Source organism: Castor canadensis, chromosome 4 (assembly GCF_047511655.1).
Source record: "Castor canadensis chromosome 4, mCasCan1.hap1v2, whole genome shotgun sequence".
Taxonomy (NCBI): domain Eukaryota; kingdom Metazoa; phylum Chordata; class Mammalia; order Rodentia; family Castoridae; genus Castor; species Castor canadensis.
The window spans coordinates 104,296,749-104,310,692 of NC_133389.1; the positions used below are offsets into that span (position 1 = coordinate 104,296,749).

Below are 13,944 nucleotides of genomic sequence, written 5' to 3' on the forward strand. Positions count from 1 at the left end.
TAAACGAGCCTGAGTTCTTGTTCGAAACTAGGCTGCACCATTGGTTTCATCTTTGTCACCTTCGAGGTCTCTCTCCACTTTCAGTTTCTACATCCTCAGATCAAGGACACCCCCTCACTGTGCTGGATCGGGTCCGACTCATAAACTGTTCATTTTCTGAGCGGACCAGGCTTCCTAACTATCCCAGGTGTCTCCTAACTCTGGGCGGCCCGGGCCTCCCAGGATCTGTGCGGTTTCCTCGTGGGGCGGGGGACCCGGCTGCTCCCTCGCAGGCTGGGCTCACTCACCTGTCCCGGGCCGGCCCCCTCCCGCGCGCCCCAGGCAGCTCGGGGCGGGGAGGAGCCGCGCCCCGCCCCGCGCGGCCGCAACCAACGCCAGCCCCCGGCGGGCGTGCGGGGAGCCGGAGCCGAGGGCCAGGCGAGGGCGCCGAGAGGTCCGGCGGGCACGGACAGCGCTGGTGAGCGGGGCTGGCGTCGCGGGCTGGGGGCAATGGTGGGTTCAGGGACCGTAGACACCCCCGCCCCTCCCGGGTCCCTGCCGGGCGGCGCGGCCGCGGCGGGCACTGCGCTGCGCCCCGCCCCGCGCGCCGCGGGAGCCTGGAGCATTGAGCCGCGGCGCAGCGGAGGGGTCTGGGTTGCGTCGCCGTCTGCAGCCATGCCGCTGCCAACATCTGGATGGGATCGGAGTCGGGGCGGGGGCTGGGGAGAGCGGAGTGCGTGGTGCGTGGGTCTCTAAGCTGCGGACGAGGGGCCAGTGACTTCCGCGGCACTGGAGCGAAGCCGCGAGGCTGGGGGCCAAACTACTGCGCACAGCGCAGAGCTGCGGGGCGGGGGGGTTCAAGGCAGATCGTGGGCCCGAGAGCGAGCGAGCTACCGCTTTTCCTTTTGTGGCGCCTCTCCTCAGCCCGCGCGAGTGTCCCTGTCCCCCCTGCCTGGCTCTTTACTTTTGGCGTTAAATACTAGCCAGTACTGGTTGGTTACTGGGGGCTTCTGAAAAGCTGGTCTGCCACGCTGCTCTCATCCCAGGCGGCTTTGGTTGTAAGGCTGCAGGTCTGTGTACCCGGGAACATTATTGGGGTTGCAGGGGCGCTGTCCACATCCCATTGCCTGGCGATCAGAGTGATAAAGTGGGAGAAGTCTAGAATGGTGTTTAAATTTCATTTGTCAGCTCGGTGACCTTGAGCAAGTTACTTAAGTTCTCTGAGCCTCAGAAGTAAAACAGGTATTATAATCATCACGGTGGCCTTAAGGCATATGACGTTTATAAGGTACATAGCACGCTGCTTGGTGGTTTTCTTCTTCCTCTAGTGTTAACCTAATATGTCCCCAGAGGTCCCTGCACCTTTGTGAAAAGCAGGGAGATTCAGGAGGCTCAGCTTAGCAGCTTTTGAGAGGGAAGTGCGATGGTGGTATTGTTTGTGGGGGTGTTTGTGTGGCCCTTCTCTATCTCTCTGACTTGCACATGGCTGGGACTGCTTCAGGCTGCCAAGATTAAGGGTGCCTTTGCACAAGTCCCGCAGATAGAAGGGGTTATCAGCCTGCCGTCCTCATTGCCACTTCTGGCAGAATTTTTCTCTTTTGGTTGGGTTTTGGTCACTTGAAAATTGCCTTAAGCAATGCAGGAATTGACTAGGTCACAGAAATGAAAAGACGGAGGGTTTCAGTTTCCTGTGTATGTGTGTGGAGAGAAAGAGAGAGAGAGAGAGATTTTAAAAATTAGGATATGTTAGTTGTATAAAGGGGTCTCATTGTGATACTTCCACACATGCATACAATATAACTCAATCAAATTCACCCCCCTCTCCTTCCCTTCTTCTCCTCTGTCCCTTTCTTAAAACAATTTCAGCGGGTTTCAGAGCTCTAATTTCATACATGAATATAAAGCACTTCAACTTCATTCACTCCCCCACCACCCTTTACCCTCTCCTTTTACCCTGTCCCCCACTGATACCCACCCTGAAACAGGACCTGTTTTGCATTCCTGTTATTAAAAACTAGGTTCTGCATATATATGAGAACCTATGACATTTGTCTTTCTCTATTAGCCCAGCTTAGTTTGCATAGCATGATGATCTCTAGGTTCCATCCAGTTTGCTTTCAAGGACATAATATCATCCTTCTTTATGGCAGAGTAATTCTCCATTATGTGCATAACATAGTTTGTCTTAGCAAGTCTTAGGGACACCAGGTCACAGTAGGACTGGGATTGGTTTCTACCACAGGAGTGGGCGTATTACTCAAGTGCCGTCAGCTCAGTCACTGTACTAGATAGCTCCATCTCAACCACAGGGGCCAGGGATGGGGGAAGACTTCTCCAGGGAGAAGTCCGAATTCTGGGCAAAGGTAGGACATGTCTGTTGTGCTATCTCTGCCTTTGCTCATGGACACCTAAAGGAAGTCTAGAGCACACCAAGCACACTGTACTCCAGAGTTGAATGTAGGCAGCACGGGTGCCATTGTCTGTCAGTCAAATCTTCATCCAAGGCATCTGAGGCACCTTGCGTGCCCATCTTTCATTCATTGTTTTGTTGTTCATTCATTCATCAATTCAACGTTTAGTAAGTACACAGTGCATATTAGGGCCTCTGCCGAGGAGGAGAGTTGTCGCTTTGAGAAGCTCACAGTCTAGTTGGAAAAGCCACATGTGCAGATGACAGTCTCTGGGGCTGGTTGTCTGGCAACATCATGATAGGCCTCCTAAGAAAACTGTGGTTGGGTTCTAAGTTGGCCACAAGTAGTCTGCAGAGGAGAAATGGTTGAGGACTTCCTAGGCCATGTGACAAGGCATCAGCTCAGGTGCTTTGTGATGTAAGGAATGTTGGTTAGCATACATTACTCTCTCAAAGTGGTCACAGTTGTTGGTTGCCTTCTGAAAAGCTGGTTTTCCCTGCCCTCTGTGGTGTGACCAGAGCTCTGCCTTGCCTTCCCATGACATCCAATGCAGAGAGAAGGACAGGGATGGCTTCCTAGTCATCTTTTTGATAAGAAAAGGCAAATTTCCCCAGATGTCTCCTTTGCCATGGGGGTGGAGGGCACTGGCCAAAATGGTCATATGCCTGCTCCTAAATCCGTCACTGGCAGAGGAGAGGAGGTGGCTATGATCATTTTGGCTGAGCAGTCTCTGGAGTTGGGGGAGGGGCTCATCTTCCCTGAGCACCTGAGACTCCATATCTGAACACACCAGAATTCTGTTAGCAAGGAAGAAAGCCAGACCGCCTGGGGAGCTGTTAGGTGGGCAGTCAACTGTGTCTCCCACGGTTGATGACAGGTGATGAAAGGGGTGGCATAGTTGGGATCTCTGAGGAAGTTCAGTACAATAGGAAAAGTCTGGGGTGTGACCTAGAGGAAGAAGGGAACTGAAGTTGGAAGAGCAGGGAAAGACAGGAGCCCCCCATTCTGGGTTCCACTGTGGGTATCACTGTGAAGAGTAAAATCTGGGTCCTGTTCCTCAAAGAGCTTATGCTCAAAACCTAGAAAAGGGTTTCTGCATTGTCCATACTCCACTTAGTAACCTTGACGGTGGCAGTAATCCTGCAAAGGCAGGAGGGAGTTCCAGGAGGGGCCCTGTATAGTTGAAAAAGCCTCACAGATGGTTCTTCTGGGTCCCCACCCTTCCCCAGGGCCTCCCCAGTCTTCCTGAGAATACTTGCTTGCTCAAAGCCATGGCTTCGATTCAGCATTGTTAGCTGTGTTCAAGCTAACAGGCTGGGACTTGGTGAAGATGCAGTTAGTGGTAGATCCTGGACTAGAAAATAGCTTTCTTACACTGAGTTCAGTGATGACTGCTTTGCAGCTGTATTTCATAGGAAAGCAGCTCTGACACGTGCTGCTTTTAAGTCATTTATTTAGGCTGTTTTCATTTGAAGCACGAGGCGAGTGCCACTCTTTGTTTTCATTTGCTATGGTGGCCATTAGTTGACATTTGGTGCTCCGTTGGGCAATCAGGGATGCTACTTCTCACAATCCTCCGTCCTCACCATCTAGTTAACACAGGAATTGGCAAGAAGACCTGGTCCTTCCTGGAAGGAAGGAGGGGCAGCATATTTCGTTATTTTCTTCAGCAGTACTGCCATGAGCTGGCCAGGATCTCTGGAAGAATGAAAAGAGATAAGGCTCGACAGTCATTCATTCCACAAACAATTATTGAGCACCTATTGTGTTCTAGACACCATTTTAGGTGCTAGGACTGCACTAATACTTAAGAATGACAAAGTCCAGGGGACTGGAGTTTGCAGTCCCCTGGAAGGAGGCATTTATTTATGTTTTGTCTAATATTTCAGGTGCTGAGAAGTACTGTTAGGAAAAATGAGATAGGTTAAAAGAAGAATGCAGTTGTTGGGATAAACTGGCCATAATGCCAGAAATCTTTTCTTTCTCATTTCTAGTAGAAAAATATATCATGAGCAGGTATGGTTTGGGCAAAAACAAGCACGTTCACTTGGAAGAAGTAGATTAAATATTGAATAATTTGATCTTATAGGAATTCTTTCACAAAGAATTTGTTTGTTATACTTTGCATTGTTCCTACAGCCACTGATGAAAGCCTGGTACCAGGTGATGAGAAATAAGGGAAGAAACATGAGCAAAGGAAAACTAGCATCCTTTCTTTCATCATTTTGTTCCAAAGTTGTTTAGTTTTGGCAGTAAGAGGAAGATGAAGTAGAGTGATTAAAAATGTGGTCAGTCATCCTCAGGGTTCATTATGTAAAGGGTGAGAAAATAAATTTTGATGCCTAAGAAAATGGTAGTTTTCTTGTTTTTTTTTTTAAATGGTACTGTTATTTGAACTCAGGACCTTGTTCTTGCTAGGCAGATGCTTTACCACTTGAGCCATGCCTCCTGCCCTTTTTGCTCCAGCTATTTTGAATTTAGGGTCTTGCTTTTTGTCCAGGTCAGCATTAACTGTATCCTTTAATGCTTCCCACCATAGCTGGGATGACAGTCATGCACTACCACACCCAGCTTTTTTTTCAGCTTTTATTCTTCTCATTTTAATTTTATATCTTTATATTTAACAAATATTCTTTCATATATCAACTCTATTTTACTATGTAGTAATGTTCACATTCAATATTTATTGCTTTCTGTATACCATATATACTGCAAGCACATTAGGTACATTATCTTTCTGAACCCAGCTTTTTTTCTGTTGAAATGGAGTCTCTCAAACCTTTTTGCCTGGGCCTGCCTAGAACTGCAATCCTCCTGATCTCAGCCTCCCAAATTGTTTCTTGGTATTTGAAGAACCAGTTTTATTTGATAAGAAAAGTGTTCTCTTTACTAAAAATTTATATGGAATTTATATCTGATTTTAAAGAAAAGTAATTTTCTTGGTCAGTATAAAGTATATCAAAGGTATTTTTTCCCTTTTCCCACTTTGCTTCATTGTTTTCTTACTTGCATGCCTTTTCAGAAGTCTTCTGTAGTTCTTATCCTTGTTCCTTTATATGTAATGTTTCATTTTTTTCTCTTTGTATTTAAGATTTTTCTTTCTGTCTTTGTTTTTCAGCTTTTGAATATGATAGGTGAGAGAGAGGGAGAGAGAGAGAGAATGCATGTATATGTTTGGTATTTATCAAGGTTGGAATGCTTGACCTTCTTGTATTTGTGGGTTTGTATCTTCATTAATTTTGAAAAATTCACAGCAATTATTTCTTCTGCCTCATTCTCTTTCTTTTCTACTTCTGAAACTTTAATTATACCAAGTTAGAATTTTTGGTATAGTTCCACAACTTGTGGATACTCTATTCGGACTGTTTGATATACTTATCTTTTTCCCCCTCTTCTTGTTTTAATTTGGATAATTTCTGTTGACAAGTTTTCAAGTTCATTGATTCCCTGCCCCTTCCCCCCCACCCCGACTGTGTCAAGTCTATTGAAGAATTGTTGGAAGCATTTTTCATTTCTGTTACTGGTTAGCTTTTAGAGCCTCTCCACTTGACTCTTTTCTATAGTTTCTGTCTCTCTGCTAAAATTACCATTTCCCCAAATGAGTAATTGACATGCTGTCTAGCCTTTCCATTAGGGTCGTTTACAAATAATTATGGTTACTTTAAATTCTGTGTCTGAAATTCCAATCTCATGTTTTCAAGTCCTTTCTTTAAATGATCTTCATGTAAAATCTTGGTGTTGTTTTCCTTCCCTCTGTGTGCTATAAAATATTATTTTCACATTTTAATGTATAAAATTAGTGGTCCTCAATCCTTACCTGGGAAGCATTAAAACAAAATTCAAAGCTGGGTGCCAGTGTCTCATGCCTGGAATCCTGGCTGTTTAGGAGGCTGAGATCAGGAGGAGCATGGTTTGAGGCCAGCCCAGGCAAAAGTTTGGAAGACCCCATCTCAATGGAGAAAAATAATGCGGTGGCATGTGCCTGTCCTCCCAGCTATGGCAGGAAGCATAAAGTAGGAGGATGTGGTCCAGGCCAGTCTGGGCAAAAAAGTGAGACCCCCCCATCTCCAAAATAACCAGAGCAAAAAGGGCTGGAGGTGTGGCTCAAGTGGTACAGTGCTTGTCAAGCAAGCATGAAGCTCTGAGTTCAAACCTCAGCACCACCAAATACACATCCGCATACATACATAAAATAAAAACTAAAAAAATCCCCATGGGTCCTAATGTCTCAATTGGGATCCAGGCATAGTTGTCTTTTATAAGTTCTGCAGGTGATTCGGATGTTCAGAACTGAGAAGCCCTGGTCTAAGAATCACTTACAACTTCACCTTCACAGAGGTGCTATTCCAATGTAAATGGTTAAATGAAATTTTTTTTTGTACAAAAACAACCAAGAGAATATTTATTTAATTTACATTACAAGGGCTCAACCAGATACTTAATTTAAAACAGAAACAAAACAAAAATAACACCACAGCACAAGATAGAATCCTACACAGAAATCAAGGAAAAGACAGATCATCTAAGGAAAAAATAAAGACAACCCAGGAGAGGCTGGACAGTCCGGGTCAGGGCTCTTGGCTGGAGACCTGCTTCGAGTAGGTTTCTTGGGGGTACTTCTTAAAGCTGTGGGGTTTTTCCAGAGCTCAGCAGCATGTGTGTTCAAAGGACTATGGATATTGGGTTCTCCTAGCAGGCTCTGGATGGACAGCAGGATGGTGCTGACATCATATAGGGCAGAGCCACTTGTCCTTGAGGATGTCCAAGCAGATGTTACCCTGGGCGTCCACACTGGGGTGATAGCAGGGTGTGAGGAACTTCACTGTGGGTGCGTTGTAAGGGTAGCCACTGGGAGACTCTAGGGAGAGCTTAGACCTCAGATCTTCATATACCGTACCAGCTGCTCCATGGATAGTCCCTACCCATTTGAAAAGGTTGTCTGATTCAGGGAAGGCAGAGGTTCCTTTGTCACCAGACATCATGAGCGTCATCAGCCCCTGCTGTAGCCTCTTGCCCACAGGACCCCGGGCGCCGCCCCCGCTCGACTCGGCTCCTTTACGGGCGGCGCGCTGGCGGCTGGGTCGTGGTTTTGGGAGGCCATGGGGCGGCTCTGGCAAGGAGACAGGAACTCCGAGAGCACGACTGCAACTGCCGGTTAAATGAAATTTAAGGCCACATACACACACCCTGTGGACTCGTTTCTCCCCTAATTGTGGCTTCAGTGGTAGTGAATTGCCCGTGACCTAGACTGATGGTTTCATGGATGGGGAGGAATCTTGAGAGTTCTTCTCACTAAACTCTTCACTGCTTACGTGAATACCTTCCATGACAATATATGGCTTAGGTACTGCTTGACGTTTTTCCGGGGTAGAAATTCGCTACCATTCAAAATAACACACGCCCACCGTGGGCTAGTTTTACTTGTTAGAGGTGTTTTCCGTGCATTGAATTGAACATGCCCTTCAGTAATCTATTAAACAATCTAACTTGCTGCCTTGCAAACCATTTGAAGGAAATCCATTGGCATGACCCAGTGCATATGTGCACATGCACACACACGCCCATGACGAGCATTGCAAGAAACAGTATTTACTGTATTTTGTACTGCTAAATTGATTTCATGATACACCAATAGGTTGCTTCGTGCAATATGAGAAATGCTTGTGCAGTGCCTTGTTCACTGGACAACCTTTTGGAGGTTCCAGAACAGCCTCTAGCTGCCTCAAGGGGTCTGGAGTCTGGTCCAGTGGGTTTTCCAACCTTCTCACTGTCCTGGCCAGTTTTCTGCAGTAGGCACTGTGGCAGGTTCTGGGTGAGATGCCCAGTCGTCTTTCCTAGCTCATGATTTATGACATCCAAGATGAGTGTCAATGAGTCGTGCTATAGGTAAGTGCTCTTAGAGGTCATAGATGAGAGAAAGGTCCCACCAGGAAAGATACATGGAGTTGAAGGTCCTTGGAAGTGAGGAGGATTTTCAGAGAAGAAAACTGTTTTAACACTCTCTCAAGTTCTATGATTCATTCTCTGTAGGAGTGAGTCGGGTCTGCAGGATCTGAGAGAAATTGTGGGTTAGGTATGGGGAGGAAATCTAATTTAGACTCCCTTCTTCACTCCTTCCCTCTCCTCCCTGCCTGTTTCTTGAGACAGAGACTTATTTATGTAACTAAGGCTGGCCTCAAACTTGAGATCCTCCTGCCTCAGTGTCCTTAGTGCTGGGATTCTAGGCATGTGCCACACAGCAAGCCTAATTTAGACTGTTTCTACGGACAAAGTCAACACAAAGGTACCAGGGTTGAGTCCTCTCACTTCACTACCTTCCACCCTGGCGCCTGAGGGGCTTTGACTCTGATGGATGTAGTTTGTAGGTTGTTCTGGAAGCAACTTCCTGTCATGGTGAGGCTCACTTGCTTTCACCCTGCATCTTTGAGATTTCCACCAAGTGTTGGAGAAGACGCCCATAGCCACTAGCCTGATTTTATCTGCTCTCTCTTCTCAGAGAGCTCTTCAGTAGACGTGATACCAAGAAAGGGGTATTCTCAAAGCGTGCTACACCTTCCGTTCGTAGTGATCGATTTCATTTATGAGGCAACTGGAGTATTCTTATTCATAATGAGACAGTGCCACCACCGAAATATTGTGTAAAAGCCAGATATGACATTGTCGATGTCATGTTGAAAACATGTCATTCGTTTTGGGACTATTTTACTGTGGTAGCAAATGGATGGAAGTACCGAAAAATCGGCACTGTGGTGCTGTTTGACCTTGGCAATATGTAGGAACCATGGTTCTTAAGCAAAACTGAAGGTTTTGCTCTAACTCTTCCTGTAATTGCTTAAGAACCTAGTGTGAGGTTTCCATTGTCATGCGTGCACAACAGCATAGATATCATGGTTATTGAGAAATATCCACTATTGGGGCTGGGCATAGTGACTCAATCTGTGTAACTGGGGAGGCAGAGATTGGGAGGATTGTGGATTGAGGCCAGCTGCGGCAAAAAGCGCAACTTCATTTCACCCGATAAACTGAGTGTGGTGTCCTGACCTTGTTGTTGCAACAACTTGGGAGGCATTAATGGGAGGATTGTAGTCCAAGCTGGCCAGGCAAAAGTGAGAGGTACTGTTTGACAATAACTAGATGGACTGAAAGTATGGCTCAAGTTGTAGAGTGCTTGCAAGTGGGAAGCTCTGAGTTCAAACTCCAGTACTGCCCCCACCCCAAAATATTACAACATAAGTTTCTCCTAGAATTTATTGCCAGGATAGTAGTTTATCTCCTGGGAAGAACTGATAAACAGTAGAGATCTATATAATTCTTTGTAGTTCTCTTTTTGTCTTGGCAGCTAGGAAGCCTGGAGCTAAGTGTAAAAATAATTATAGTGATAACTTTATTTCAAGTTCTAAGTGTAAAGATTTCCCGTCTTAATATGATTTATCTTTTCTTGTTACTATGGTGATATATATTTATTATAAAACTTATGGCAAATAAGAGGTTCCAACCCCAACTAGATATTTCCCTGCCACACAGAAATAGTCACTATTTATGTCTCAATAACAATCATTCTAATTTATTCTAAGAATATATGTGTATATGTAGATATATATCAGAAAATAAAATGATACCTTTCACACTGCATTAACTTCAATTTTTAAACTTAGCATTTATAAACATTTCCTATGCCATTAAATATTCCTGCCAAGCACTGTCTTTAATTGATGGTATATTTCATCATGAGGATGTGTCTCCTTACTGTACTTTCAGCTTGAATTTGGCTTTTTGCTGTGATAAACAACTTTGTCATTGAGCATTCTTCTAGCTAAATACATTCACAGTTTTTTTTTGAATAAGTTTCTAGAAGTGACATAATTGAGTAAAGGGTTAGAATATTTTTAAGGCTTTGGGAATATATTTCCAGGTTGTCCTCCAGAAAGTATGGACTTATCTGTCCATCACCTTGAGTTTGAGATGCCTCCTCCTAAGCCTCCCCCAGCACCAGGATTATTATTTTTTAAATCTGTGTTAGAAGGCAGCCTTCTGGCTATGGCCCAGTGAGGAGACCAGCAAATCCTCTCTCCTAGAAATCAGCTATAAATCTGGACAAAATGAGCAGCAGCCACTGTGTTCTCACTCTGGTAATCCGTCAAAGCGGGAGACAATCTGAGAAGCATTTATCCTTGAGGAGTTGCCAAACTTCAAGTGAGAACAGTGGGGGTCTGCAGTGTTCTCGTCTGGGGCTGCTCCCACCTCCCCCTACCCTCAGTGTGGTGGTGCAGAGACGTTGCCTGGGCACCAGAGAGAGATGAGGGTGAGGATCACTACCAGCCACGCTGCGGCCAGTACCACAAGACTCACCTGGCTCCTGTACCTATGAGTGTTTTCTATTTTCTTCTCTGTTTCAGTTTACCTTGGATTTTAAAAATCTTTTTTTATAGATACTGGTGTTTATTTGAAGAAGTTGAAAATAAGCAAAGAAAAGGAAGTGAAAAGCACTCAAAACTCATTTTAGCAGAGCTTTCTGTGATAATGGAAATGTGTTCTATCCAGTACACTGGCCACTGTCCTCTTGTGGCTGCTGAGCACTTAACATGTGGCAGGTGCAATTGGGAACCTAAATTTTAAATTTTGGTTAATTCTAATTAATTTAAATAGAAATATCCACATAGCGGCTAGTGGCTGCAGTGCAATTCTAGAACAAAAGCATGAATATATACATAGTCTAAAAAAAAAGGTTTGTACTGCATATTGTGTTTTGTATACATCCAAACCCCTTGTGTAGTTAACAACTGAAATCATAAAACTTTAATGGCTAGATCATATTCCACTGAATGACTGTGCCATAGTTTGCTTAAGGAAGTCTCTGTTATACCTTCTGGATATTTCCAATATTTTGAGATTATAAACAACATTGTAGAGAGCAACTTTACAGCTAAAGTTGTGATATTTCTAATTATTTTCTGAGGATAAATACTTAGAATTTAAACTTTTGAGTTAAATTTGATACTCATCTCCAGACATCTCTGTCAAGAAGTTCTACCAAATGGAAGTTCTCATCAGCAGTATATACAAGTATGTTACCATTATTATTTAATTGAGATATAATACAAATGCCCTAAAGTTCACCCTTTTAAAGTGCGTGATTTAGGTTGCAAAGTTGTGCAACCATCATCACTATCGAATTTCTGAACATTTTTGTCACTCCCAAAAGAAGTCCCATTAGCAATCTCATTCTCACTCCCCCCAGTCCCTGTACTCATCTACTTTATGTCCTGATGGATTTGCCTAGTCTGGATATTTTATATGAATGAAACCCCAATATGTGACCTTCTGTGTTTGGCTTCTTTCATTTAGCACAATGTTTTCATTGTTTAAGAGTTATAATGGTTTCAAGGTTTAAAATAAGCCAGTATATCATTCTTTTTTATGCCCAAATAATATTCTCCTATGTGGACTAGAATCCATTAATTGAGTTATGGACGTTGGGTTGTTTTCATTTTTTAACCATATGAGTAATGCTTCTCTGAACATCTATGAGCACCTTTTTGTGTGGACATGTGTTTTAGTTCTCTTGGATATATAACTAGGAATAGAACTGCTGGATTAACTCTTATGTTGATAGATGTTTCAGGAACCATCAAACTGTTTCCAAGGCAGCTGTGGTATCTTAGCAGCTGTACATGAGGGTTCCAATGTCTTCTTATCCTTGCCTGAACTTGTTACTGTCCTCTTTTTTGCTTATAATCATTCTGGTGCTTGTGAAGTGGTGTCTCTTTGTAGTTTTAATTGGAATTTTCCTAATAACTAGTGACATTAAGCATGTATTTGTGTGCTTACTGACCATTTGGATATCATCGTTCTAGACACAGAGAAATGTCTATTTAATTTCTTTGCCATTTTAAAATTGGGTTATTAGTTTTTCCCTATAGAATTGTAAGACTCTTAGTAATCCTGGGTTCTACATTTTTCTCAGATATCTGATTTGTAGCTGTTTTCTTGCATTGTTTAGGTTGTCTTCTCACTTTCTTGATAGGATCCTTTGAAACACAAAAGTTTCAAATTATGATGAAGTCTTATTTATCTTCTTTTTTCTTTGTTCATTTATGCTTTTGTTGCTTTATCTAAGAAATTGTTGCTTAATTCAAAGTCACAAAGGTTGATACCTATGTTTTCCTCTAAGGATTTTATAATTTTAGCTCTTCCATTTAGATAGTTGATCTGTTTTGTGTTAAGTTTTATATATGGTGGGAGTCCATATACATTCTTTTGCCTGTCACTCTCCACTTATTACAGCATTACTCATTGAAAAAATTTCTTTTTGTTATTGAATTATCTTGATCTTGCCAAAGATCAGGTTATTTCTAGACACTCAGTTCTATTTTATTGATTTATATGTCCAAGCTTAATGCTAGACCTATACAATGTTGGTTATTGTTGCTCTGTAGTAGTTTTGCAATTAGGAAATTGTAAATCTTTTAATTTTTTCTTTTTTTTTTTTGCCAGTAATGGAGTTTGCACTCAGCACTTAATTCTTGGAAGATAGTTGCTCTACCACTTGAGCCACACCTCCAGCCTTCAATTTTGTTTTTAATTTTCAAATTTAACTTGGCTATAGTAGGGCTCTTACATTTACATAAAATTGACTTGTTAATTTCTGCTAGGAGTTGCACTAAATCTGTACATCATTTGGTAAGTGTTACCATCTTAATGTAACATGGGATGCTTCTCCAGGGTTATGTTTTGGATCTGGAATGTCCCCTAGAAGCTCACATGTAGAAGGCATGCTCCCCAGCTGATGGTGCTAGTGGAAGGTAATGGAAACTGTAGGAGGTGGGGCCTAGGGGAAAGAAGTTAGATCACTGGGAGCTTACTCTTGAAGGGGCTCCTGGGACTCAGGTCCCTTTCTCTCTCTCTCTCTCTTCCCCAACTACCATGAGGCAAGCAGCTTTGCTATACCGTGTGTCCTCTGCCATGATGCTCTACTTTGCTACAGGCCCAAAAGCAATAGAGCCTGCAAACCATGGATTTTTCTCTCCTCTTTTTAAGTATTTATCTCAGATGTTTCCTCACAGCAGCAGAAAGGTGACTAATATCTACAGTTCTTCTTTAATTTCTTTCAGTGGGATTTTCTAGTCATCTATAAATGGAGGCACTTTAAATTCTTTCTTTCCAATATGTATCCCGTTTATTTATTTATTTTTATCTATGCATATCTAGTTGCCTTTGTTGGAAATGACAGTACAGTGTTGAATAGAAGTGATGAGAATAGGCATCCTTGTCCTGTTCTGTCTGATGTTTCTGGTTATTCAGGTGGCCAGTTTTATTTATGCTATTCTTCTATTACCATTTTTATACCCTAAGAATCTGGTGTTGGAGTGGGAGTTGCTGGCCGGTTCTTTCCATGGAAGGAATAAAATCTTCTACTCAATGCTTTTTAATAGGAGGAACCACTTACCTTATTCAACCACTCCTGTTCTCTCAGCAACTCTTTTTTTCTCTGAAATATTTAATTGCACACGCACACCCCATTCTCCACAGGCAGGGGGATCTATGTGCAGCCCAC

At 43.2% G+C, this 13,944-nt stretch overlaps 1 protein-coding gene and 1 pseudogene across 3 annotated transcripts in view; one reads left to right on the forward strand and one right to left on the reverse strand.

Annotated features, from left to right (window-relative positions):
* Window positions 1-360: 360 nt before the first annotated feature.
* Window positions 361-13,944, forward strand: part of Lypd6b (LY6/PLAUR domain containing 6B) — a 155,471-nt gene continuing 141,887 nt past the window's right edge. For 2 of the 3 annotated variants that reach the window (XM_074070722.1, XM_074070721.1), the window contains exon 1: window positions 361-457. The gene's annotated coding sequence lies outside the window, so the exon portion shown is untranslated. The remainder of the gene's footprint in view (window positions 458-13,944) is intronic. The other variant, XM_074070720.1, reaches the window with a different exon arrangement.
* Window positions 6,808-7,491, reverse strand: LOC109674510 (ubiquitin-conjugating enzyme E2 C-like; annotated as a pseudogene).